Below are 26,535 nucleotides of genomic sequence, written 5' to 3'. Positions count from 1 at the left end.
AGATTGACACAAAATCGGGTTCACCTACTGTACCAGTCCCTCCGATTCGAATGCAGTGGCACAACGCACTGATTCGTACTGGTACTATCTAAACATTTCACCTCATCTTACTCCATGCTCCACAGTCCGGTTCATTGTCATTCGCGGAACACCGATTTGTGACTCTGTCATGGCTAATCATTTCACTAGTGTCATTTTCATGTACCCATCACTCCGATTCAAAACCAATCGCATCTGCGATGCACTGGTCAATACCGCCACATTTCCCTCCCCCCCCCCCAGATATAAACTTCATGTCCTTACAGGTGTCGGTCGACTGAACTTCGACCCCAAAGACTAGGAATTTGCATTAGGACCCAACACAGCCAGAGCCATGTCACAGGCCGACAGCAAAGACCTCACACCTGCCTCTCTGTCACCCTCTCCGGTGTCAGAGTGGCAGCGTGCAGTCCCTCAGGGGATGGACCATCCCTAAGTTAACAGCGGAATTAAGGCGTAGGGGCGTCTCCTTCCTGGCTACAGCCAGGAAAGCCGTGCTGTTCATCCTCCACTCCCCCCACAGCCACAGATGAGCACAACACCCAGCAGGCATCTCTTCAATCCATATCCTCTGCCATTTCTCAGCTGGACACTATGGTTTCCTCATCGTCCTCCACAGTCAATGGAGTCACACTCCTGGAGGGACGCCCGGCCACAGCCATCCCTGACTCACTCAAAATCTTGGTCCCCGACAACCTCTCCAGCAGATACGACAGGGAAGAGTTCTACTATTTTCCCAGCTCATTTGGCGGGACCAAGCATTAGGAAAGACATTTTGGACGGCAAAGACGTCAACCTTGTTTACCTCCTCATTTTGGTTCACGATCTCGCAGAGAATAAATCCTATGCCTGGGGAGGGGTGATGGGGACGTTTCAGTGGTCCTCCAGGCCAAAGACCCCAGGCTCAACAGCAAATTATCCATTGCAGAGTTTGCGTTGACCTTCGGGATGCTAAGGAATGTCTTGTGCTCAGCCAGCCCCAGCACGAGAGAGGAGTTGGACTTATATCTCCACACCTTGGTAGACCTGGGCTATAAGTATGGGGGGGGGGTTCCTCATTTTATAATTACCACCGTTCATTCTCAGCCAAAGCAGTGGCCAGGCTCATACAGTTCCAAATAGGCACGGATTGGAGCCTCATGGACACAGAGTTATTCTGCCACCACTTTGCCGGTCTACGCTCACCACTCTGCGCCATCTGCCAATCCTCCACCCACACAGCTACAAGGTGCACTAACGTAGCAGATAGGCGCCCCCTCGACCTTCCCTCCACCTCCAGCACAGGGCTCGTCAGCCCCAGGTGGATAAGTTTGGACATCCCGTCCGGTCAGTAGGGTGAGCAGCCATCATCTGCAATAACTTTAATTCTGGATCGTGTAACTACAGCCAATGCAGGCTGTCTGTGTCATATGTCATAGGGCACATCCCAAAACCCTATGCCAGGTCAAGCAGAAGAAAAAGTCCTGACTGAGCCGAGTGAACGTTCGGTGGCTGGGGTTTTACCTTACCTCACACCCCTACTCCTTCACTAGCCACCTTCCTTATCCAAGGGTTTACAATAGGATTCTATACCGGTCTTATCACGACTCACGAATGTAGGAACCTCTGCTCGGTGACCACCGATGAACAGGCCATAGACCAGCTGTTACAGGCCAAACTCGACCGAGACTTAATCATCATCCCCTTCGATCAGCCCCCTTTCAATGTTTGGAGAGTTAGCCCTATTGGGCTTGTCAAGGGCAAGTTCTCTAATAAAATTTGTTTAGTGTATGACCTGTCTGTGCCTCATTCTTCCTCCATCCCGATTTTGAACTCCCTAATACAGTGACGGTGCGTCCATAGTGGGCGCAGGAGTGCCGCCCCGTCTCTCTCTCCTGCACCCATCAATCAATCCATACATGTATTGCATGAATGCATGTATTGTCGCCGGCGTCGCCCACTCTTCAGATGGCCGGCCCCCTGGCGAGCACTGGCCATCTGAATTACTGCGGTGGCTGGCGGTGGGTGTGTTTTGGAAGTGCCTATCAGAGCCAGCGGCTCCGATGTGCTTCCCGATTACAGCCTGTGGGCTGTAACCGGCTTCCAAATAGTTAACCATACGGCACACAGCCACACGCCTCTCAGCCAATCAGGTTCACCGGGTCTGGTTACCAGTAACCTGATTGGCTGAAGCGACATCGAGGGAGGGAGAAGACATTGAGGGAGCGTGGAGGTCTGGAGGAGGATGGCTGACCCGAGAAAGGCAAGTTACGGGTGGGGGCAAACTGGCTGCGTTTGATGGCATGGCACAGTGGCTACGTTTGATGGCATGGCACAGGGAGGCTGCAATTAATATTTTTTTTTGTTCGTTTGTTTGCCACCGCCCTAATACCTTCAGAAGAAATCTCCCTGAAATACGCTTCAGTAGACATAGAAAAAAGGGGGGGAAAAGAACTGTGCTAAGATTAAAACAAACAAATTCCATGTTTCCACGGAATAGCAAAAAGTACTAATGAAAGCTGGTGCAAAGCTGCGACTTTCTGTGCAACATCAAAACAGTGATCAAAATAAGAAAAAATATAAAGTCGTGCTAAGCTATGTGGAGAAACTAATGAGTATAAACATATGCACAGTGTATAAAGCAAAATAGAACTAGCAAATGTTGAATAATGAAAAAATAATAATGAATGAAGGAAATGCATATATGAACACAGTCTGTAAAGTGAATCACAAAAATAAATTCATAAATGAAAAGTCCACAGTGATCCAAAATACAAAGTAAGTGATCCTTGAACCGTCCACAAGTGTAAACGCTGGCCAAAGGCTAGCCTGTGTTTGTGGGAGGAGTCTGCCGAGTACATAAGCCTCCTCCCACGTCAGGTCCTGGGTTGGCGCCATTTCAGGTTGTCGCAGCCAATACACGTCATGTCCGGCTTCCCTGCAGAGGGCAGTCAGCAGCAGGATTTCATTTCGCCAGCGGCATGGGGGGGGCTGTCTACCCATTTCACACGGGGGTCACACTGTAGGAGTGGGGGGGCCTGTCCATCCCGTGGGGGGGTCCAGTTCTACAGGGGGTCACAGGCTGGAAGCATGGGGGGGGGGGGCTTCCTCCCACGTCTCCTCGGATCACACTGGCAGTTTTCCTTGCGACACGTGCAGTTGCCGTAAGCATTCAGTTAGCGCTTCTGTCCCAGTATTAGTGTCTCTCTGCGTGTTCCAGTCTCGCTGCGTTTTTCTGGGATCGGCATCGCTGCCCCAGCATCCCTCATAGTGTTTGTCTGTCCCAGGGTTTCTGTCATTGTTTTTCTGCTGCAGCGGTTCTGTCTGCCAGGGTTTTCGGTCTTTGCATTTCTGCCTCTGCGTTCAGGCGCAACGTTTCTCTCATAGCGTTTCTGTCATTATTTTTCTGCCTTAGCGTTTCAGTCTCAGCTTTTGTCATAGCGTTTGTCTGCCAGTTATTCTGTCTTTGCATCTCAGCCTCTGCGTTTCTGGCGCAGCGTTTATCTTACAGTGGTTCTGCCCCAGGGTTTGTCATTTCTGCCTCAGCGTGTCAGGCTTAGCGTTTCTCTCATACCATTGCTTCCCCAGTTTCTTGTGTTATATTTTTCCCAGGATTTCTGTCATAGCGCTTCTGTCCCACGTTTCTGTCATAGCGGTTCTGCCCCCAGGGTTTCCGTCACAGCGTTCCTGCCCCAGGGGTTTCCGTCACAGCTCCTGGTAGGTGCGGGGGGGTGGTTCAGTCCTTGGGCCCGGCGGGGGGTGTCCACCTACGGGTCATGTTGGCCATGCAGTCATCTTAGCATCCTCTCTGCGTTTTCAATCTCTCCCTCTCTGCGTTTCCAGTCTCTCTCTCCCTCTCTGCGTTTCCAGTCTCTCTCCCTCTCTGCGTTTCCAGTCTCTCTCTCTCCCTCTCTGCGTTTCCAGTCTCTCTCTCTCTCCCTCTCTGCGTTTCCAGTCTCTCTCTCTCCCTCTCTGCGTTTCCAGTCTCTCTCTCTCCCTCTCTGCGTTTCCAGTCTCTCTCTCTCCCTCTCTGCGTTTCCAGTCTCTCTCTCTACCTCTCTGCGTTTCCAGTCTCTCTCTCTACCTCTCTGCGTTTCCAGTCTCTCTCTCTACCTCTCTGCGTTTCCAGTCTCTCTCTCTACCTCTCTGCGTTTCCAGTCTCTCTCTCTACCTCTCTGCGTTTCCAGTCTCTCTCTCTACCTCTCTGCGTTTCCAGTCTCTCTCTCTACCTCTCTGCGTTTCCAGTCTCTCTCGCCCTCTCTGCGTTTCCAGTCTCTCTCACCCTCTCTGCGTTTCCAGTCTCTCTCGCCCTTTCTGTGTTACAGTAGTTCTGCCCCGGCATTTGTCTCTGCATTTCTGGCTCTGCGTTCTGGCCCAGCATTTCTGGCTCTGCGTTTCCATCTCAGCGTTCAGTCGCAGCATTTCTGTCATGCGTTTCTAGCCCAGCTTTTCATCTTTTTTTTTTAATACGTTTTTATTTTATTCTTTCACATGTCTACATCCGTCAATATTATTATATTTCTTCATTAAATCTTTTCCCATTTCATAAATACAACCACATCAACAGAAAAAGTGTCATTATACATTACATTCCACCTTGAAAAAGAAAAAAAACAACAGATAACAAAAAGGAAAAACAAAACAATAAAAGACAAACTACCCCGTTACCCTGGTTTCAGCGCCCCTCCCCCCTCTTTACTGACTTCCAATAATCAGAATTTCCTTCTATTAGTGCCCCTCTTCTACTTATTCATCACTAAGAGTTGACCCCGAGTTCAACCACTCATCTCAAATTCTATAATATTTCTGGGGTGTCCCTCTATGCTCGTACAATAGTTTCTCATATGGAAGAATTTGATTTACCGCCCTAAGCCATTGTCCCTTCGAAGGAGGCGTAGGTTGCATCCATCCAAGTACAATTTTTTTGCGGGCCATAAATAAAGTTTCTTGTAAACAAGTCTTAGCATATACATTCCACCTCTGACTCTTGATTAACCCCAATAGACATACTTCTGGAGTAAATGGGACACATCCTCCCACTACTTCTGATAATATATCCAAAACCTGTCTCCAATATCTACTGATGCCCGGACAAGACCACATCATGTGCTCGAAGTCAGCCTGTGGTGGGTGACATCTTGCACACTCCGCGTTTACTACTCTCCCCATCAGGTTTAGTTTATACAGTGTAAGATAACCCTGGTGTATTATGTAAAACTGTATCAATCTATTATTGCTTGCAGGTGATACTGTCAAATGTGATTTGCAGGCTCCAAACAAGGGATTATCCCACATAGATAGCTCAGCAGGGATATCCCTGAAGCCCAATAATTTTTTGACCTCCCGCCATACTGATCGTACCAATGAGAGCATCGGGATCTTGACCCCTGGTGTATGTATACGTTTTGTCTCTAATACTACCAAAAAGTTCTCAGCTTGTAATATATAGCCCAGCTTTTCTGGCATACATTGTCATGCGTTTCCGGCAAAGCATTTTTGTCATGCGTTGCTGGCCCAGCGGTCCAGTCTCTGCGTTGCTGGCCCAGCGGTCCAGTCTCTGCGTTGCTGGCCCAGCGGTCCAGTCTCTGCGTTGCTGGCCCAGCGGTCCAGTCTCTGCGTTGCTGGCCCAGCGGTCCAGTCTCTGCGTTGCTGGCCCAGCGGTCCAGTCTCTGCGTTGCTGGCCCAGCGGTCCAGTCTCTGCGTTGCTGGCCCAGCGGTCCAGTCTCTGCGTTGCTGGCCCAGCGGTCCAGTCTCATTTTTCTGTCATTTCTGCCCCAGCATGTCGGTCATAGCATCTGTGTGGCATGGCGTGGTTGTCGTTCGTTGGTTATCATGTATCATTGTACTTGTCATGTTGCACCTGGGTTAGTTAGTACTCGCATCTCGCATCTCAGGATCTGTCATGTCTACAGATCCATACAGGCTGAGGTTTAGTTTTTAATGGATTGTTGACCACAATCTTCTCGCCCATATACCATACGTCATATGTTGCACGTTCATTCTTACACCTATACGACCACCCACCACGCTCCGTGGGTAAACTAGCCTTGAGTGTTCAGTTAATTTCATGTGTCTGCGCTGCAGGTCACTCGGGCTCATTTACCAAATCACACCAGGGTGGGGGGGGGGGCTGTCTTCACGTTCATTCACGCACAGTGGTCTTGGCAGTTTTGCTTATGTTCCCTTACTTAGGTAGGTGCAGAGGGGTGTTTCATGTCTGATGGTCTGTTGTCATGTTTGCCGGTTTATGTTTCTAAGCGTGGTTCCAGGCCTGCACGCGGGCCACATCACTAGTTCGTCAGGTTTGTTTGAAGTATCTTGGCTTAGCAAACAGTCATGCTTCATCGCCAATCAAGCACTGGAGGCAGGGGTTTTCCAGGGGTGCTTGGTCTGGTTCCTTACAGTCATTCGGAAGGTGGGGGGGGGGGGGGGGGTCGGGCCATCAGGGTGCCTAATGGCAAGTTCCAATATCATTTGTGATTTTTGGCTGCTGTTTCCACACCGATGTCTACCTTTCATTGCGTTCACTTTAGGGGTGTAACGGATCGTCACCGATCCGTGATCCGAACGGGCCACCCGTTCGGATCGGCACACCCCGCGATCCGCGGAGCGCTCCGGAGCCTAGGCCTAGGAAAGTCCCCGGCTTCGGCCTAGCTCCGGAGCGGCGGCCAGTCTGCTTGCCAGAGCCCAGCGTGACACGCCTCCCCGCCTCCCCGGGGAGGCGTGTCACGCTGTGCACTGGGCTCTAGCAAGCTGAATGGGAATGTTAGCAGTGAAGCACTGGTGTGAGAGGAGGGGGGGGAAAAAAGAGCACAATAGCAATTCACAGGGGTGGATTAAAGAGGAAGCAGGTGAGGCTGTTTGGGACTTAAAGTACAATCTTGATGTTTTTACAGCAACAAAAAAAAAAAAAAAATTATATATATATATATATATATATATATATATATATTTCTGTAAAAACATCAAGATTGTACTTTAAGTCCCAAACAGCCTCACCTGCTTCCTCTTTAATCCACCCCTGTGAATTGCTATTGTGCTCTTTTTTCGGATCGGCAAAAAAAAAAAAAAAGGTTCCTTTTTTTAATTGGTCCAAAAAAAAATATATTATTTTATTATATATATATATATATATATATATATATATATATATATTATATATATATATACACATACATACATACATACATACATACATACATTTTTTTTTTTTTTTTGGACCAATGAAAAAACGGACCCTTTTTTTTTTTTTTTGCTGATCCGAAAATGATCCGATCCGTGACTCCTGATCCGAGGATCGATCCGATCCGTGAGTTTTTTGATCCGTTGCACCCCTAGTTCACTTCTATCAGCCGTGCTGTTGATAGGGTAGGATTTGGTGGTCAGGTTACAGGCAGTAACCCGGCCTGAGCATTATCAGGTGGGACCAATTTTCTGCGAGTCTGGCTTGGTTTCCATGTGTCATGATGCTATTGCCTGGTGCATTGGCCTTATCCGCCTTTTCCAGGTAGCGGGCACTTAGTCTCCCGCCAGTTGTCCTTTTTTGCAACTTACCCTCTCACTTCCCCATATCAGCATAGGTAGGCCAGGGGTTGGGGGATTTTCACAGAGCCACTTCACTGGTGTTAGGTTGAAGGATTTCGATCCGCTTGGCCCTTGCTCCATTTCCCCCATGCATCCTCTTGTCACAAGCAGTTCATTCTGATGGCGTCGTCGTCTCGGGCATCAGGCTCGATCCATCTTTCATGGGTCATTGAGTCCTGAGCAGTTTGCAGGTTCCATAGGGGGTTCCTTCTATCACAAGTCATGGTCGATGGGTTTCTCCTGTCTTAGAAGGATACTTACCGGATACGTATACGGTTGCCTGCCAGGCACACGCTACTCCACTGGACGGATTGTTATCTACCCTTCTTCACCTAAATAGGTATCTTTTGCCCTCTTCTCAGGCATACAAAAATAATTCAATTAATACATCCACCCGTGCACAAAGCCTTAAAGGGTTTGTAAAGGATTTTTTTTTATCTTAATAGCTTCCTTTACCTTAATGCAGTGCTGTTTTCATGTCCTCATTGTTAGTTTTTGCTCTCAAGTTGCTGTAATTCTTCTCTGATCGCCACACTTCCTGGTTGTCTGTTTCCTGATGACCACAGTACTGGGAGCTTTCTCTCTGTGGTCACTAATCAAGGAGGTGTGATTACTGTGTGTCTAAAACCCCTCAGCACCAATCAGTTTCGTTTTCCAAACCATCACTGCCCTGTATTGGCTCTGTGCTCTTTACATCACAGAAGCAGGAAACAACATGCAAAAACGAAACTAGAAACTGAAGGTACATTATCCGATTGATTTTTATCTATTTTTAATCATTTTTAAAAGGAATCAGTTAAACTATTATGTCTCCATACCCTGTAAACAGTCATTTCAGCAAAAAAAAAAAAAAAAAATTCCTTTACAACTCCTTTAAGTGATTGCAATTTCCATTGCCGAAGAGTGTGGATTCTATCACTTAACGCCCCTTTCACATGGGGCGGATCAGTAATGATCTGCCTCCGTATGCTCCGCGGGGATCGCTCCGTTGATCCCCGCTGAACTGGCGGATGACAGGGCGGTCCCCGCACACTGTGCAGGGACCGCCCTGTCTTTACTCCGCTCTCCCCTATGGGGGGGGGAAATCGGATGAACACGGACCGTATGTCCGTGTTTATCCGATCCGCAGACGGAAGGAAAAATAGGGTTTTCTTCCGTCTGCAAAATCGGATCTTTGCGGAGGCGGACGAGATCGGGTGTCAGCGGATGTTCATCCGCGATCTCATAGGGACCAATGTATGTCCCTTTTTCATCCGCAAACGGATGGATGAAAAAGCAGACATACGGTCCGCACGTGTGAAAGGGGCCTAAGGCTTTGTGCACGGGTGGATGTATTAATTAAATTATTTTTGTGGACGGTTCAAGGATCACTTACTTTGTATTTTTGGATCACTGTGGACTTTTCCTTTAGGCCCCATGCACACGAGAAGCAAATGCAAACTCATCTAAACACAAGTTTTCAAACGCAAAAACCGGCGTTTAAAACGCCTGTTTTTGCCACGAATTTTGCGGCGTTTTACCGCGATTTACCGCGTTTTACCGCGTTTGCGTTTATAAGCATTTGGTTAAGAAACATCATAAGACCCTCCCTAAGCTCAAAAAACAATATTATTTAACCATTTCAGCTATTTTGTGAGACCAGAGCAGCTGAGAGAGCAGCAGTGTACGTGTATTTAGCGTGTCACTTGCCACGTCACCTGGCCACATCACCTGCCATGTCACCTGGCCACGTCACCTGCCACAAGTTGTTGATTGTCCACTGGCCACGTCACCTGCCACATCAACTGGCCACGTCACCTGCCAAGTTGTGAATTGTCCACTTGCCACATCACCTGGCCACGCCACCTGCCACAAGTTGTGGATTGTCCACTGGCCACGTCACCTGGCTATGTCACCTGCCACGTCACCTGGCCACATCACCTGCCACGTCACCTGGCCACGTCACCTGCCACAAGTTGTGGATTGTCCACTGGCCACGTCACCTGCCACATCAACTGGCCACGTCACCTGCCAAGTTGTGAATTGTCCACTTGCCACATCACCTGGCCACGCCACCTGCCACAAGTTGTGGATTGTCCACTGGCCACGTCACCTGGCTATGTCACCTGCCACGTCACCTGCCACGTCACCTGGCCACGTCACCTGGCCACGTCACCTGGCCACGTCACCTGGCACAAGTTGTGGATTGTCCACTGGCCACGCCACCTGCCACGTCACCTGGCCACAAGTTGTGGATTGTCCACTTGCCATGTCACCTGGCCACGTCACCTGGCCACATCACCTGCCACGTCACCTGCCACAAGTTGTGGATTGTCCACTGGCCACGTCACCTGCCACATCAACTGGCCACGTCACCTGCCAAGTTGTGAATTGTCCACTTGCCACGTCACCTGGCCACGCCACCTGCCACAAGCTGTGGATTGTCCACTGGCCATGTCACCTGGCTATGTCACCTGCCACGTCACCTGGCCACGTCACCTGCCACAAGTTGTGGATTGTCCACTGGCCACGCCACCTGCCACGTCAACTGGCCACGTCACCTGCCACAAGTTGTGGATTGTCCACTGGCCACGTCACCTGCCACATCACCTGGCCACGTCACCTGCCTCAAGTTGTGTATTGTCCACTTGCCACGTCATCTGCCATGTCACCTGGCCACCCCACCTGCCGCAAGTTGTGGATTGTCCACTTGCCATGTCACCTGGCCACGTCACCTGCCACATCACCTGGCCACGTCACCTGCCACAAGTTGTGGATTGTCCACTGGCCACGTCACCTGCCACGTCAACTGGCCACAAGTTGTGGATTGTCCACTGGCCACATCACCTGGCCACGTCACCTGCCATGTCACCTGGCCACGTCACCTGCCACAAGTTGTGGATTGTCCACTGGCCACGTCACCTGCCATGTCACCTGCCACAAGTTGTGGATTGTCCACTGGCCACGTCACCTGGCCATGTCACCTGCCACAAGTTGTGGATTGTCCACTGGCCACGTCACCTGGCCATGTCACCTGCCACGTCACCTGCCACAAGTTGTGGATTGTCCACTGGCCATGTCACCTGGCCACGTCACCTGCCACATCACCTGGCCACGTCACCTGCCTCAAGTTGTGTATTGTCCACTTGCCACGTCATCTGCCATGTCACCTGGCCACCCCACCTGCCACAAGTTGTGGATTGTCCACTGGCCACGTCACCTGGCCACGTCACCTGCCGCAAGTTGTGGATTGTCCACTTGCCATGTCACCTGGCCACGTCACCTGCCACAAGTTGTGGATTGTCCACTGGCCACGCCACCTGCCACGTCAACTGGCCACGTCACCTGCCACAAGTTGTGGATTGGCCACGTCACCTGCCACATCAACTGGCCACGTCACCTGCCAAGTTGTGAATTGTCCACTTGCCACGTCACCTGGCCACGCCACCTGCCACAAGTTGTGGATTGTCCACTGGCCACGCCACCTGCCACGTCACCTGGCATGTCACCTGGCCACGTCACCTGCCACAAGTTGTGGATTGTCCACTGGCCACGCCACCTGCCATGTCACCTGGCCACGTCACCTGCCACAAGTTGTGGATTGTCCACTTGCCATGTCACCTGGCCACGTCACCTGCCACGTCACCTGGCCACATCACCTGCCACAAGTTGTGGATTGTCCACTGGCCACGTCACCTGCCACATCAACTGGCCACATCACCTGCCAAGTTGTGAATTGTCCACTTGCCACGTCACCTGGCCACGCCACCTGCCACAAGTTGTGGATTGTCCACTGGCCACGGCACCTGGCCACGTCACCTGCCACATCACCTGGCCACGTCACCTACAACAAGTTGTGGATTGTCCACTTGCCACATCACCTGCCTCAAGTTGTGTATTGTCCACTTGCCACGTCATCTGCCATGTCACCTGGCCACCCCACCTGCCACAAGTTGTGGATTGTCCACTGGCCACGTCACCTGCCGCAAGTTGTGGATTGTCCACTTGCCATGTCACCTGGCCACGTCACCTGCCACATCACCTGGCCACGTCACCTGCCACAAGTTGTGGATTGTCCACTGGCCACGTCACCTGCCACATCAACTGGCCATGTCACCTGCCACAAGTTGTGGATTGTCCACTGGCCACGTCACCAAGCCACGTCACCTACCATGTCACCTGGCCACGTTACCTGCCACAAGTTGTGGATTGTCCACTTGCCATGTCACCTGGCTACGTCACCTGGCCACATCACCTGCCACGTCACCTGGCCACGTCACCTACCACAAGTTGTGGGTTGTCCACTTGCCACGTCACCTGGCCATGTCACCTGCCACAAGTTGTGGATTGTCCACTGGCCACGTCACCTGCCACAAGTTGTGGATTGTCCACAATGCAATGCAAGCAATTACATTTTTTATGTTTTTTTTATGGTTTTTCATCATTTGCCATAATTTTTGAGATTTCTAATGTAAAAAAAATAGGTCACCTTTAAAAACGCCTATAAACGAAATCGCGGCAAAACGCCGGTACCGCGATTTGCGTCTAAAACGCAAAAGCTGAAAGCTTCTGAACCCAAAATTTTGGGTTTGGAAAAACGGCCCTAAACCCAACTGCTTTGAAACGCCAAAAAACGTGATTGTGTGCATGGACACATAGGATAACATTAAATGTGTTCAGGGGCAGTTGAAAAAAATGCCCAAATGCCTCTGAACTCGAGTTTAGCAGCGTCCCGTGTGCATGGGGCCTTATGAATAATTTTTGTGATTCACTTGACAGACTGTTCATATATGCATTTCCTTCATTCATTATTCAACATTTGCTAGTTCTATTTTGTTTTATACACTGTGCATATGTTTATACTCATTAGTTTCTCCGCATAGTTTAGCGCGACTTTATATTTTAAATTTTCTTGCTTCAGTAGACCTGGCAATCCAGGCCATTATCAAAGTAGGCACAGGCGCCTGGCTCTCTAAAGCCGACATTTCAGAGGCTTTTAAGCTCCTACCCATCCTACTGTCTCTCTGGTACTGGCACGGAATTAAATGGAGAGAGTCATACTACTTCGCTACCAAACTGACCTTTGGCTCTAAAAGTAGCCATGGCTCTTTGACACCTTTGCGCAGTCCCTCATCTGGATCCTGTCACACCAAGCTCAATGCCAGAGGGTCATCCATTACCTAGATGATTTCTTGCTAATGGATTAGCCCGGCGTGCCCCCAGGAGAATTTAAATGTTCATACCCTCATGTCACGACAGGTAGTAATGGACGCCGCAGCCTCCAACTTCGCTGCAATCCTACCGTGGCAGCCGCTCAGGTCTGGGGCCATACCTGGACCGGACAAACGATGGCCTTCGCCACCGACAATCAGGCCACGGCCGATATCATTAATAAGAACAGGTCCAAGTCGCTCCCTATTTTTAACATTCACTGTACATTCATTCCGGGCAAGTCCAATGCTGCAGCAGACGCACTGTCATGCTTGAACTTAATTTCATTCTTTCAGCAGAAACCTGGAGCCGACCCAACATCTCATATCCCACCTTGGTCTCAGCTGACATTGGATTAAGACAACGCCTGCACAGCGCGACCCAACTCATCAACCAATCCTTATCCCGCAATACACTCAAGACCTAACACAGTGTGGAACTCCTTTTGAAAGTTGCTTCCAGCCCCGCAATAACATCAACAGACACTAAGCACAGACCAGCTTTTATCACTTATTGCCACAAAGACTTGGCTCTGTCACACAACACCATCCGACTATACTTAGCCGGCATCCAACACTTTCTAGCCTTACAGGATCCCGCAAATCCATCCCTGTTCGCAAGCCATGCGATACAAGCTATCCAGAAACAACAGCCCACAACCAATGTCGAACATTCTCTCTCATTCCCCGTTTGGCCTTCTTCCTAGTCTGGTCATACAAGCGGCCATCTACCTGGCCTTCTACGCGTTTCTGCGGCCTAGCGAGTTTACCTGCAACAACCCTGCTGGCCAGGTACTGTGTAGACGTCACCTGACCCGCTACCAAGATCATTTCATTCTACACCTCGCAGTGTCCAAAACCCAGCAATCAGGCCCCGGGGTCGACATCCATCTTTTCAAGACTAATAACGTCTGGTGTCCAGTAGCAATACTCCACCGCCCTCTGTTGAAGTCGGAAGTGACGAAACGCACCAGTACGTGGTTACGACGGCGTAACCAGGAAGTGAGGGGAGTGCGTTCCACCGCTGGCTCATCATAACCAGGAAAGGTATCTCCTGCACTGTGCATTCAGCACAAGCGCGGCCCCTGTGTTCGGAGGAGAGCGGTGACTACTCTTTTATGTTCTTTGCAAGTTGATACATTGTACATAGATAGGAAGCGGGTTGTTGGTACACGGGTTTTATCTATTTAAAGCAGAATTACACTATGTCAGTGCCTTTGTGTTTAATATGGACTGTGAGTGGAAATGAACCCTTGCCGCTTCTGGAGTGATGTTGGAGGTCTAAACAGGAGGAATTTGTATACAAGGCTCAGTTTATTCAGTCATCTGGTGAGTGTGAACCCCACACTTTTGTGGTGAAGATTGGGAGCTGGTGTAGGGTGCACTACTATTCCAACCCTAGAAGCACTAACCACTTTCTGAACTGTGTTCTGACAAACCACTTTGGGACTTTCATCATTCATTTATGTGATTTTGGACTTTATCCATCCTTAGCGCTGTTTTATCATGTTTTGATCCAGATTTGGGTCTATTTGTTTGATATATTTTTATGCTTTTTGATAGAGGAGTTCTCATTTATTTTAAACAGGTGCTGCAACTTTTATCATATCGATTGATATTGATTTACTTATTTATCTATTTTTATACTCCACTAGTGGAACCTCATCAACAGTTCAATTATTTTCTTTGGCGCCGGGAAGTGCACTTTGGGTCCCATTGTTTTAGTGTGCACCTTCTTTATATCTTTATACATATGGCAATAAACTGTTGGAGAATGCTCCATCAAAAGGTGATCCGGCTTGACAAAGTATTTCCTCTTTAACTGAGTAAAACTTAACTCTTCACAGGACATCCCTTGGCAAAGGGAGACAAGCAGAGGAAGAAGGGGAAATGTTCTTCAAACCCCTTGTACCCGATCGAGTTCCAAATCTGCCGTTGGGGGGCTTCCCCAGCAATTGGTTTAAGATTGGCAGTCACAGTGGAGCGCAAGTCATTACCCGCAGTTGCCTCAGGGATACCTCCTAGATGCGATTTGTATCTCCGTCTTTGTTCTCCCTATTATTGAGCCAAAAGGTGCAGGTTTTGAGCTGGCGTTGGAATGCAGATTGTGTTGCCTCCAGTGCTGAGATGATTGCATCTGTTCATGTAACCCTTTCAGTCTGCTGTGTAAGATCCTGTATTTCACAATAAATGCCACCATCTCATGTGTATATCTCATTTGGAAGGCAGGTATGCTATCAGGTCCCAGTTCATCTGGGAGATCTTCCGATGCATTTGAAGGTAAGGAGCCAGTTGGAGACTCAGCCCTTGGCAGCTCCTGGGGAAGGATGGGAGAGATCGGCCAAGACGTAGGCTGTTCAGAGTCAGTTATCAGTGTTGCTGTTGGCTTCACCGATTTCTTCCCCAGAGGGGGTCCTGCTGCTCAAGGGGGAGGCGGCGCCATCTTGGGCTGAGCTGCAAGTGGGGAAAAAAAAAAAAAAAAAAAAATCGAGATTGTCGAAAGTAGCAAATTTAGGCCCCCTTGGTTCTTTCATATAGCTGTGCCAGCCGTAGAGTCCAGACTGTCCACCTGGCGCACCGATCCACATAGAGCTCCAGAGCTAGTGTGTTCACGCCGCCATGTCCCCTTTAAGTTTGGGCCCCCCCCATATCTTGCTCCTGTTCCCCTGATGACACAAAACACATTGGGCAGGGCCACAAACCTGTGACATCATCATGCTCGCTAATGCTGGCAAGGCCATCCATTATTTAATTGCCTTTTAATACCCTGTGTAATATCTAGAGCAGGGCGCCTGAATTCCAGCGGCGGGGATGTTTTTTTGAGCACCTGGCTCTAATAGGCTTCAAAAAAGGTGGACTCTGCACAGCATTCACCCAGATGTGTTAGAAAAGCACATGTATATTTGCTTTTCTAACACTGAACCGCCTCTCCGCCTATCAGAAAGCGTGGGTCTAATACCCGTCACCTGATTGGTTGAAGGCACAGGCGCCCCTAATGGACGCCTAGCAGAACGGAAGAACATCGGAGGGGGGAGCATGGAGGACACAGGAGTCGTCCCGTCACCCGCTGCCTGACCTGTCACTAAGATGGGTTAAGTGCCGGACAGACAGCGGGCAGGGGGTCACAGTGGCGCTATTTTGATGGGGCACAAGTGGCACCATTTGATTTTTTTTTTTCAGTTTGCTTCCCAAAAAAATTTGAGCACCAGACGCCACTGATCTAGAGACTTCAGGAAAGGCTTTGAGGCTTCTTATGCATTGATGATCTCTGTAATTGGGGGATCATGTCCATCTGGTAAGAGACTTAATGGTGGTGGTGGGCACACGTGTATGGTGCACTTCCCAGTTTGATATACGGACTGGAATTATTTCTCTATCCTCTTAAAGTGGTTGTAAACCCTCTCTGAGAACTTTCGCCTACAGGTAAGCCTAGATTAAGGCTTACCTGTAGGTGCTTGCAATATCTCCTAGACCTACACGGTTTAGGAGATATTTGCAATAAATAATGCACTGATTTCTATGGCGCATGCGCGCCATAGACATCGGCGCAGGTGCACTGAGCGTGCCATTGCTGAATGGCATCATGCGCGGGAGTGACGTCATTGCTGCTCCAGCCAGTTACAGCGCTGGAGCAGCGATACCCGGAAGGAAGAGGGTGAAAGATGGACAGTTCGTGGAGGCGACGAAATCGGGGACATCGCAGGCTTTGGATTCAGGTAAGTGACACATAATGGGCTACTATGCAATGCATAGTAGCCCATTATGATTTACCTTTGCAGGGAAACAAAGAGGAAGTAAACCCATCAGGGTTTACTTCCTCTTTAAGTGGCAGCTACAGTAGGTGTTTGTGATATTGTGTTTTTAGCACGACAGCATCGCGCTGATTCTCGGCGACATGGTGCCGAGATCTCACCGACATCTCACACTCACTGGAATAGTGACAGCACATCTCAGCAAGCGCGTCATAGAAGCGACGGGAGATCCGACTTGGATTCCCGCCAATTCTACACGTGTGCGGCGTTTGTTATGAATCCTGAGGGGGAAGTCCCCGCCGGATTTTAAATAAAAATCCGGCATGGGTTCCCCCCTCAGGAGCATACCGGGCCCTTAGGTCTGTTATGGGTTGTAAGGAGAGCCCCCCTACGCCGAAAAAAACGGCGTAGGGGGTCCCCCTACAATCCATACCAGACCCGTATCCAAAGCACGCTACCCAGCCAGGAAGGGAGTGGGGACGAGCGAGCGCCCCCCCCTCCTGAGCCGTACCAGGCTGCATGCCCTCAACATGGGGGGGTTGGGTGCTCTGGGGCAGCGGGGCGCACTGCGGACCCCCCACCTCAGAGCACCCTGTCCCCATGTTGATGAGGACAGGGCCCCTTCCCGACAACCCTGGCCGTTGGTTGTCAGGGTATGCGGGCGGGAGGCTTATCGGAATCTGGGAGCCCCCTTTAATAAGGGGGCCCCCAGATACCGGCCCCCCACCCTAAGTGAATGAGTATGGGGTACATCGTACCCCTACCCATTCACCTGCAAGGAAAGTGGTAAAAACACAAATAAACCACACAGGGTATTAAAATATTTTATTAGTCTGCTCCGGAGGCCTCCCCTGTCTTCTTTAGCTCTTTTACCAGGGTAGGCTTCTTCCGATTTCCGGGGGTCTTCACCGCTCTTCTGTGACGTCTTCTCCGCTCCGGGGGGTCTTCTCAGCTCTTCTGTGACGTCTTCTCCGCTCCGGGGGTCTTCTCAGCTCTGGGGGGGTCTTCTTCTATATTCGCCGCTCTCCGCTCTTGACTCGGCGCACCCCGGTTCTTCCTCCCGCTGTCCGGTTCCTTCTCCTTCAGGGCTGGCCGCCGCTATACTGGCAGCGGTCAGTCCGCTCTTCTGTAACGTCATCTTCTTCTCTTCTCGTCTTCCGTCTTCTCCAGATGTTGACACGCCGGCCGGCTCTTCTCGCTGCAATGACGTGTGCCCGGCTTGCGTCTGATTTATATAGGCCTCACAGTCCCATCATGCTCTGTACCTACCCATGTGATACCTACCCACGTGGGTAGGTATCACATGGGTAGGTACAGAGCATGATGGGACTGTGAGGCCTATATAAATCCGACGCAAGCCGGGCACACGTCATTGCAGCGAGAAGAGCCGGCCGACGTGTCAACATCTGGAGAAGACGGAAGACGAGAAGAGAAGAAGATGACGTTACAGAAGAGCGGACTGACCGCCGCCAGTATAGCGGCGGCCAGCCCTGAAGGAGAAGGAACCGGACAGCGGGAGGAAGAACCGGGGTGCGCCGAGTCAAGAGCGGAGAGCGGCGAATATAGAAGAAGACCCCCCCCAGAGCTGAGAAGACCCCCGGAGCGGAGAAGACGTCACAGAAGAGCTGAGAAGACCCCCCGGAGCGGAGAAGACGTCACAGAAGAGCGGTGAAGACCCCAGAGAGCAGGAGAAGACCCCCGGAAATCGGAAGAAGAAGCCTACCCTGGTAAAAGAGCTAAAGAAGACAGGGGAGGCCTCCGGAGCAGACTAATAAAATATTTTAATACCCTGTGTGGTTTATTTGTGTTTTTACCACTTTTCTTGCAGGTGAATGGGTAGGGGTACGATGTACCCCATACTCATTCACTTAGGGTGGGGGGCCGGTATCTGGGGGCCCCCTTATTAAAGGGGGCTCCCAGATTCCGATAAGCCTCCCGCCCGCATACCCCGACAACCAACGGCCAGGGTTGTCGGGAAGGGGCCCTGTCCTCATCAACATGGGGACAGGGTGCTCTGAGGTGGGGGGGCCGCAGTGCGCCCCCCTGCCCCAGAGCACCCAACCCCCCCATGTTGAGGGCATGCAGCCTGGTACGGCTCAGGAGGGGGGGGGGGGGGCGCTCGCTCGTCCCCACTCCCTTCCTGGCTGGGTAGCGTGCTTTGGATACGGGTCTGGTATGGATTGTAGGGGGACCCCCTACGCCGTTTTTTTCGGCGTAGGGGGGCTCTCCTTACAACCCATAACAGACCTAAGGGCCCGGTATGCTCCTGAGGGGGGAACCCATGCCGGATTTTTATTTAAAATCCGGCGGGGACTTCCCCCTCAGGATTCATAACAAACGCCGCACACGTGTAGAATTGGCGGGAATCCAAGTCGGATCTCCCGTCGCTTCTATGACGGCTCTGTCTCCATCGCGGCAAGCCAGCTCGGCGCTGGCTCCCGCGATGGGGCTCGTAGGTGGTCAATCTCACCGAGAAAGGGAGCGAGATTGACACAATATCGAGTTCACCTACTGTAGAGACAGCAGAGTGCCTTGACATGAATTTCCATGGGGTCAGTGGCCCTACCGGGAAGCATTGTCAATTGCCGTGATGAAGAGGTGAGGTTGATGCAGCATTTCTATGGTATATGGAGTACAAACTGACCTGCTGACCCCTGTACCCTGCCCTCCTGACACCTTGTGCTCCTGACACCCCTATCTTTCACCCTGCAGACTCCTTTACACTACCCTATTGACCCCCTATCTTGCTGATCCCTGTCTTCTGACCTTTGTGACCCCTTTTTTCTGCCCTGCAGACACCCGTACACTGCCCTGCAGACCCTTCTCTGCAATGCCGATTCCTGGCCTCTACTCTGCTGACCCCCATCTTCTGCCCTGATAACCCATTAGTGTTTTGTTTAACCAAATTCATTTAGCCCCTCCCACTTTTAAAAGCAGAGATTCACCCAAAAGTTAACCTCCGCTTTTCGGAACCCTCCCACCCTCCGGTGTCACATTTGGCACCTTTCAGGGGGGAAGGGGTGCATATACCTGTATAATATTAATATTTGCACCACTTACGGTTATAGACTCCTGCGGGAGTCCCGTCCCTTCGCGTCACCGCACTCTGTTGTGTACTGGGAAACACACGGCTCCCAAAACACAGCAGGGACCAGTGAGAACGGCGCAGCGTGACTCGCGCATGCGTAGCAGGGAACCGGGCATGAAAGCCGCAGCGCTTCACTTCCCGATTCCCTCACCAAGGATAGCGGCGGGGGAAGCCGAGAGCCGAGTGGAAGTTCGGCTTCGGCGGGCGACCTGGACAGGTAAGTGTCCATTTTTTAAAAGTCAGCAGCTGCAGTATTTGTAGCTGCTGGCTTTTAAAAAAAATAATATTGAGGTGAACCTCCGCTTTAAGTTTGGCCACACCCACATGTTGCTGTGGCACGCTACACGCACCACTAATCTTTGCCTCCATCAAGTGTCCCTCATTCTCAAGTTCAAAAGTTGGGAGGTATGATTCTGCATATTTCAAATATGCTTCTTTGTACCTTATAAAAAGCTTAAGGCTCCATGTACACGGGATGTTTTTACAACTGCTAGGAGCAGTAAAAGATATTAAACTTGACAGATAGTAACCATGGCCAAAAACAAAAACGCCTATGAACGAAAACACGGCTAAACGCAGGTACCACGTTTGGCATCTGAAATGTGGAAATCTCCAGCGTTTGAACTCTTTTTTTGCTTTCAAAGAAACGCTGTTAAAAGCAACTGCCTAAAAACGACATAACGAGACTGTGTACATGGTCACATAAGATAACATTGAATGTGTTCTGGGGCAGTTGAAAAAAGCGTCCAACTGCCTCTGAACGTCCGTTTAACAGCAGCAGTGTACATGGGGCCTAAAAGTCTTTTAAAAGTCCCTCTGTCATGTGACCACACAGCTTTTGGCTTCAGCAGATCAATGCAGCCCGTTGGGAGTGTTCTCCCACTCCCTAGGTTTGTCACTACCAGGGGTGGACTGACAACTCATGGGGCCCCCGGGCAATAGAAGATTATGGGGCCCCCGGGCAATAGAAGATTATGGGGCCCCCGGGCTTACAGATGGCCACCACGCCAGGAGGTATTGCATAGGCAGGGCAGCTAAAATCTCAGTATTTTCACATCAAAAGCATGTCGGTTTTGGACATATCAGGGACAGATGTAAAATAAACACAGATTTTTACATACTGTCCCTGGTTTTATTGAGCCTGGCAACCCTGATGGGCCCCCCTAGTGGCATGGGGCCCTCGGGCAATGCCCGAGAGTCCCAATGGTCAGTCCGCCCCTGGTCACTACCAGAAGTGACATATCTAGCTGAGGATGAAGATGATTGGGCAGGATGGGGGTGGGGTCAGGAAGGACAGAGGCCAAGACAGGCCCGGCAGGGGCAGAGTTGGGTGGGGTTACTTGGAGCTCTGCTGATTATACAGAGTTCAGCAGCGGCTTACAGAAGTGCCTGCGAGCTGCCACATTCAGTTCAACAGGCAGAGCGTTGTTGGTACAGAACAGGAGATTGCTGATTGTCTAGATTAGAAATAGCAGTCTAAGCTAGACAATCAACAATGCATAGTATAGTTTAAAAGGCATTTGACATACTAATCATGGGCAGGAAGGGGGTATATGTGCCCAGTAAGCAAGTGGTTAAAAAGGGGTTGTAAACCCGCAAGGTTTTTCACCTTAATACATTCTATGGGGGCGGGAGCAGTTAAAAAAAGAAAAGAAAACCCATGCAGATCGCACAGCCCCTTGCCAATGTGACTCTGCAGCACAAAGCACTGTGCAAACAGCAGCAGTTTGGCCTGCAGATCAGGTAGAATCTAATAAATAGGGTCAGGGCTGCTGTTAGAAATCAAGGTGCCCCATACAGCTGCAAAAATACACTAAAATCATTATAAGCAGACACAAACATAACATACAAGGTTTTTTATGTGGCTATTGCTGTGTGCGTATTGCCGCAGATCATAATTATTATTATTATTATATAGGATTTATACAGCGCCAACAGTTTACGCAGCGCTTTAAAATATAAAAGGGAGACAATACAGCTATAATACAAGAGGATTAAGAGGGCCCTGCTCATAAATTTGACAGGCATGTTGTGGATGCAGGTGTACGGCCCCAAATACAGACAGTGGGCATTCAGGGACAGAGCATCTGCAGGTCAAACTAGGATCTGCAGCTATGTTTTTTACAGCTGCTGAATCCTAAGGGTATTAGGCCACACAAACAAACTTCTCATTCACACTATGAGAACCTGTGTAAATGAGCCACTTCAGCTCCGAAAGATTTACCCCCTTCATGACCAGGTCAGGTACTGCGTTATTTAACAGACAATTGTGACGCTGTAACCAAAAATAAATAAATAATAATTACCGTATTTTCCGGCGTATAAGACGACTTTTTAACACATGAAATTCTTCTTAATAGTCGGGGGTCGTCTTATACGCCAGTACCCAACATGCAGACTCTCAGTCAGACCGCGGCCATCCATTTTTCAAAAGCTGCGCCTCCTACTCCTGCTGTTCCGTGATAGGCGGAACACTCAGCTTTCCAGCAGACACTGTATTCAGTGTTCCGCCTATCACGGATGCCCTCTCGTCCTCGGACGAGAGGGCATCCGTGATAGGCGGAACACGGAACACAGTGTCTGCTGGGAAGCTGAGGGTTCTGCCTATCACAGAACAGCACGAGGAGGAAGCGCGGCTTTTGAAAAATGGACCCCCGCGGTCTGACTGATATTCTGCATGTCAGGGATAAGGTAAGGGATCGTGGAGGCATGCAATGGCACAGTGAGGCATGTAATGGTGGCAAAGTGAGGTAAGGCGAGGCATGACTAGTAGGAAGGTTGTCTTATACGGCGAGTATATCCCAAAACCAACATTTTAGCTGAAAAAATAGTGTGGGGGGGGGGTTATCGTCTTATACGCCCAGTCGCCTTATACGCCGGCAAATACGGTATGTCCTTTTTTCCCCCCATAAACTAGAGCCCTCTTTTAGTGGCATTTGATCGCCTCTGTGTAAAAAATGGCAACTTTTTTTTTTAAACCGCTTAAGGACCGCCGCGCGATCATTTACATCGACAGAATAGCACGGCTGGGAAAATGGGCGTACATGATCCCTTTAATTTGCCAACTGCGGCGCGCTCGGGGCCCGCGGACTCGATGTTCGCGTGTCCCGTGATCGTGTCACGGAGTTGAAGAACGGGGAGATGTCAGTGTAAACACAACAACATCTACCCGTTCTTCCTAGTGACATGTCACTATTCGAATGCTCCCTCTCATTAGGAGCAGCAACCAGTGACATGTCACTCGTAGCCAACGCCCCTAACAGTTAGAATTACTCCCTAGGACACACTTAACCCCTTCAGCACCCCTACAGGTTAACCCCTTCACTGCCAGTGTATTTTTTTTACAGTAATCAGTGCATTTTTATAGCACTGATCACTGTAAAAATTACAATGGTCCCAAAACGGTGTCAAAAGTGTCTGAATAACACATTTTTTTACTTTAGATTTTTATTTTATTTTTCTTGGGTATGTTTTATAGCAGAATGTCATCATCAATTTAGGCCAATATGTATTCCGCTACATATTTTTGGTAGAAAAAAAATAAATAAAAATCCCAATAAGCACATTTTGATTGGTTTGCACAGAAGTTATAGTGTCTTCAAACTATTGGATATATTTTTGGAATTTGTATTTATTTATTTTTACTAGTAATGGCAGCGATCAGCTACTTATCGCAGGACTAGGATATTGCAGGGAATAAAATCAGACACCTAAACGGACACGTTTGACACTTTTTGGGGACAATTAATACAGCGATTTGTGCTAAAAAAATATTCACTGTACTAATGACACTGGCAGGGAAGGGGTGAACATCATGGCAGATCAAAGCGTTAAATGTGTTTCTAGGGAGTGCTTTCTAACTGTGTGGGGGGTACTTGTACTGTGGGAAGGCAGAGATCCATGTTCCTGCTTAGCAAAAAAACAAAGGATCACAGTCTTCCCTTGTCACAGAACAGCGATCTGCAAATTGACGTTCTGCCTGCCTCCCACATGATGGGTGGGTCCCGTCAGAAATTGCATCTGCCAGACCTGTTGATTGGCTGCCGCTGTGTCGCCCCAGACTTGGTGGTGCAGAATCACATACAGGTAAGTGATTCTGCCCAGAGAGGTCACCCTGCCGCAGTAAATGTATGTGGGGCAGACATCTGGTTAATTTTTTTTTTTTTTTGCAACGCTGTTGGGGGGCATGGATGATATAACAGGGGTCTGAACGGACGGCTGACATTTCACCTTTGCGAAAAGAACTATATAATCTTCAAACATCCCCCACATCCATCACAGCACGACTAATCAAAATGTGGGCAGGACAAGGGAGGGAGGAATCTGTGCAGGAGAGGGAGAAATTAGAGGAATGATGCCCAGTGTGTCCCTCCCTGCAGCAGCTGAAAGTCGACAGGAGGGAGAGGTGGAGAAACTGGCTTTCAGCTGTTGTTAGAGGGAGACACACAGGGCATTGCTCCTGTAAAATGCAACTCTGCCACATCGATCAACCTTCCTGTCCTGGCCAAATCTGATCCCCCCCTGCTGCCCAGGCCTTGTACAGGAGGACCGATGGTACCCAGTTATGGTGGCCCTGAATAGGGTAAATGTTAGAGCAAGCACCTTTTACAATTGAAGCAGCGCTTTTCGGCTTATAGGGGTGCACTTTTAACCCCTGCTAGAAAAAAAATAAAAATAATATCGCTGACAAAGCGCCGCTGCCCATTGATTTCAATGGACAGGTGGTGCTTTAGGAGCGGGGTATACACTGCTTCAACAGCGCTGCAAAGATGTGGCTTGCAAGACTTATTTTACCATCCTGCCAGCGCACCCCGCTCCAGTGTGAAAGCCCTATGGACATTAAAGTGAGAGGAGAGGCGCTTTACAGGCGTTATGCAGGCACTATTTTTAGCGCCTCAGTGTGAAAGCAGACTTATGAAAAAAATTACAGCAAATGTGCTTCAAAATAAACCTCTGTATTACATAGTAGGATTCTCAAACCCCCTTTGAACTTGCTAACATAAAAAGCTTTTTGATGTAGTAGTGTGATGTGCAAGTAAACAAAGGTTTCAACGTTTCCAATACAGTAGCCTAATTTGTTTAAACACAGTGGGCCGGATTCAGGTAGCCCAGCTTAATGATGTGCGGGTGTAACGCATGTCCGATACGTTACGCCGCCCTAAATTAGGGCGCAAGTTCCGTATTCATAAAGAACTTGCGCCCTAAGTTATGGCGGCGTAACGTATGTGGGCCAGCGTAAGCCTGCCTAATTCAAATGGGGATGATGTGGGCGTGTTTTATTTAAATTAATGGTGACCCCGCGTATTTTACACAATCGCCATTTGTGAAAGAATCCCAGTGCGCATGCTCAAAATTCCACCGCAAAACATCATTGCTTTCGACGTGAGCGTAACTTACATCCAGCCGTATTTGCGAAACGACTTACCCAAACGACGTAAAAAAATCATAATTAGACGCGGAAACGACATCCATACTTAACATTGCGTACGCCTCATAATAGCAGGAGCAACCTTACACCGGAAAAGCCCAACGTAAACGACGTTAAAAAGTAGCGCCTGGCGTACGTAAATTTGTGAATCGGCGTATCTAAGTCATTTGCATATTCTACGCCAAAAACAACAGAAGCACCACCTAGCGGCCAGTGTAAATATGCACCCTAACATACGACGGTGTAAGAGACTCTCTCTCTCTCTCTCTCTCTCTCTCTCTCTCTCTCTCTCTCTCTCTCTCTCTCTCTCTCTCTCTCTCTCTCTCTCTCTCTCTCTCTCTCTCTCTCTCTCTCTCTCTCTCTCTCTCTCTCTCTCTCTCTCTCTCTCTCTCTCTCTCTCTCTCTCTCTCTCTCTCTCTCTCTCTCTCTCTCTCTCTCTCTCTCTCTCTCTCTCTCTCTCTCTCTCTCTCTCTCTCTCTCTCTCTCTCTCTCTCTCTCTCTCTCTCTCTCTCTCTCTCTCTCTCTCTCTCTCTCTCTCTCTCTCTCTCTCTCTCTCTCTCTCTCTCTCTCTCTCTCTCTCTCTCTCTCTCTCTCTCTCTCTCTCTCTCCTGTGTATTTAATAGTCCACACCCTACATGACATAACATCATACTAGAAAAATTAAAAGCACACATGTTTACGCAAAATATTTCAAACACTGCTAAAACATTTAGTCGAAAAAACTCTTTCAGAGCTAACCTACCTTTGTTTTTAGAGATGTAAAGGGGATTTATTGCCATTATGAGAATAAAGCAAAAGACAATGCAAGTAATCACATTGACAGGCTCCATTGCCGTTCAACTGCAGCTTCGCTGCCTGAGCACAGGAATCCAGTGTTGCTAGCCAGCGAGCTCTAGGCTACAGCCGTGTCATCCACAGGAAAGAAGCACGAATGTTTCTAACTGAATAACTCCAGCTGTACACCACCAGTTCATCTGAAGTTGAGATGTAATCTAACATGTGATTGGTTTGCATGCAAACTGCTTGATTGGTCATTATAAAACATCCCTGGATAGGCGTTTGCAATTTCCTTTCAGAGTGTATGTGGCAGTCTATTATTTTCTTCATCTTGCACAGCACTAAAGTTATCAGATGTCAGTGCCAGACATTCGAAAGCACACTTTATGTGACTTTTCTAGAGCATAGATTGTTCTTACCAATGGTTGCCAGCGTTTTAAAATATTTGTTTTCTAATAAGGCTCAAATACCTTGTCTGTTTAAATTAAGCAATCTTGTACTGCAGATAGATAAAAGAAAAATAATGTTTTTGTCAGCAATATCCATACCAAGGGTCTTATGGCATATAGTGGCATATGGCATATAATATACATTATTACTGGAATCATATTTTGCAAAGTTGCTCTTAAAGGGGTTTTACACCTTTTCTTAAAGCGGTGGTTCACCCTAATTTGACACTTTCTGTCAATGCAACAGCTA

At 49.1% G+C, this 26,535-nt stretch overlaps 1 protein-coding gene across 2 annotated transcripts in view; it reads right to left on the bottom strand.

Moving 5' to 3' along the window:
• LOC120932444 (A disintegrin and metalloproteinase with thrombospondin motifs 2-like) overlaps positions 1-26,068 on the bottom strand; it is a 1,658,079-nt gene extending 1,632,011 nt beyond the window's left edge. The window contains exon 1 of one of the 2 annotated variants that reach the window (XM_040344802.1): positions 25,802-26,068. The gene's annotated coding sequence lies outside the window, so the exon portion shown is untranslated. The remainder of the gene's footprint in view (positions 1-25,801) is intronic. The other variant, XM_040344801.1, reaches the window with a different exon arrangement.
• Positions 26,069-26,535: the final 467 nt, after the last annotated feature.

This window comes from Rana temporaria, chromosome 3, assembly GCF_905171775.1.
Source record: "Rana temporaria chromosome 3, aRanTem1.1, whole genome shotgun sequence".
Lineage (NCBI taxonomy): Eukaryota > Metazoa > Chordata > Amphibia > Anura > Ranidae > Rana > Rana temporaria.
The sequence above is the reverse complement of the archived record's forward strand: the minus strand, read 5'-3'. Positions and strand labels throughout refer to the sequence as shown.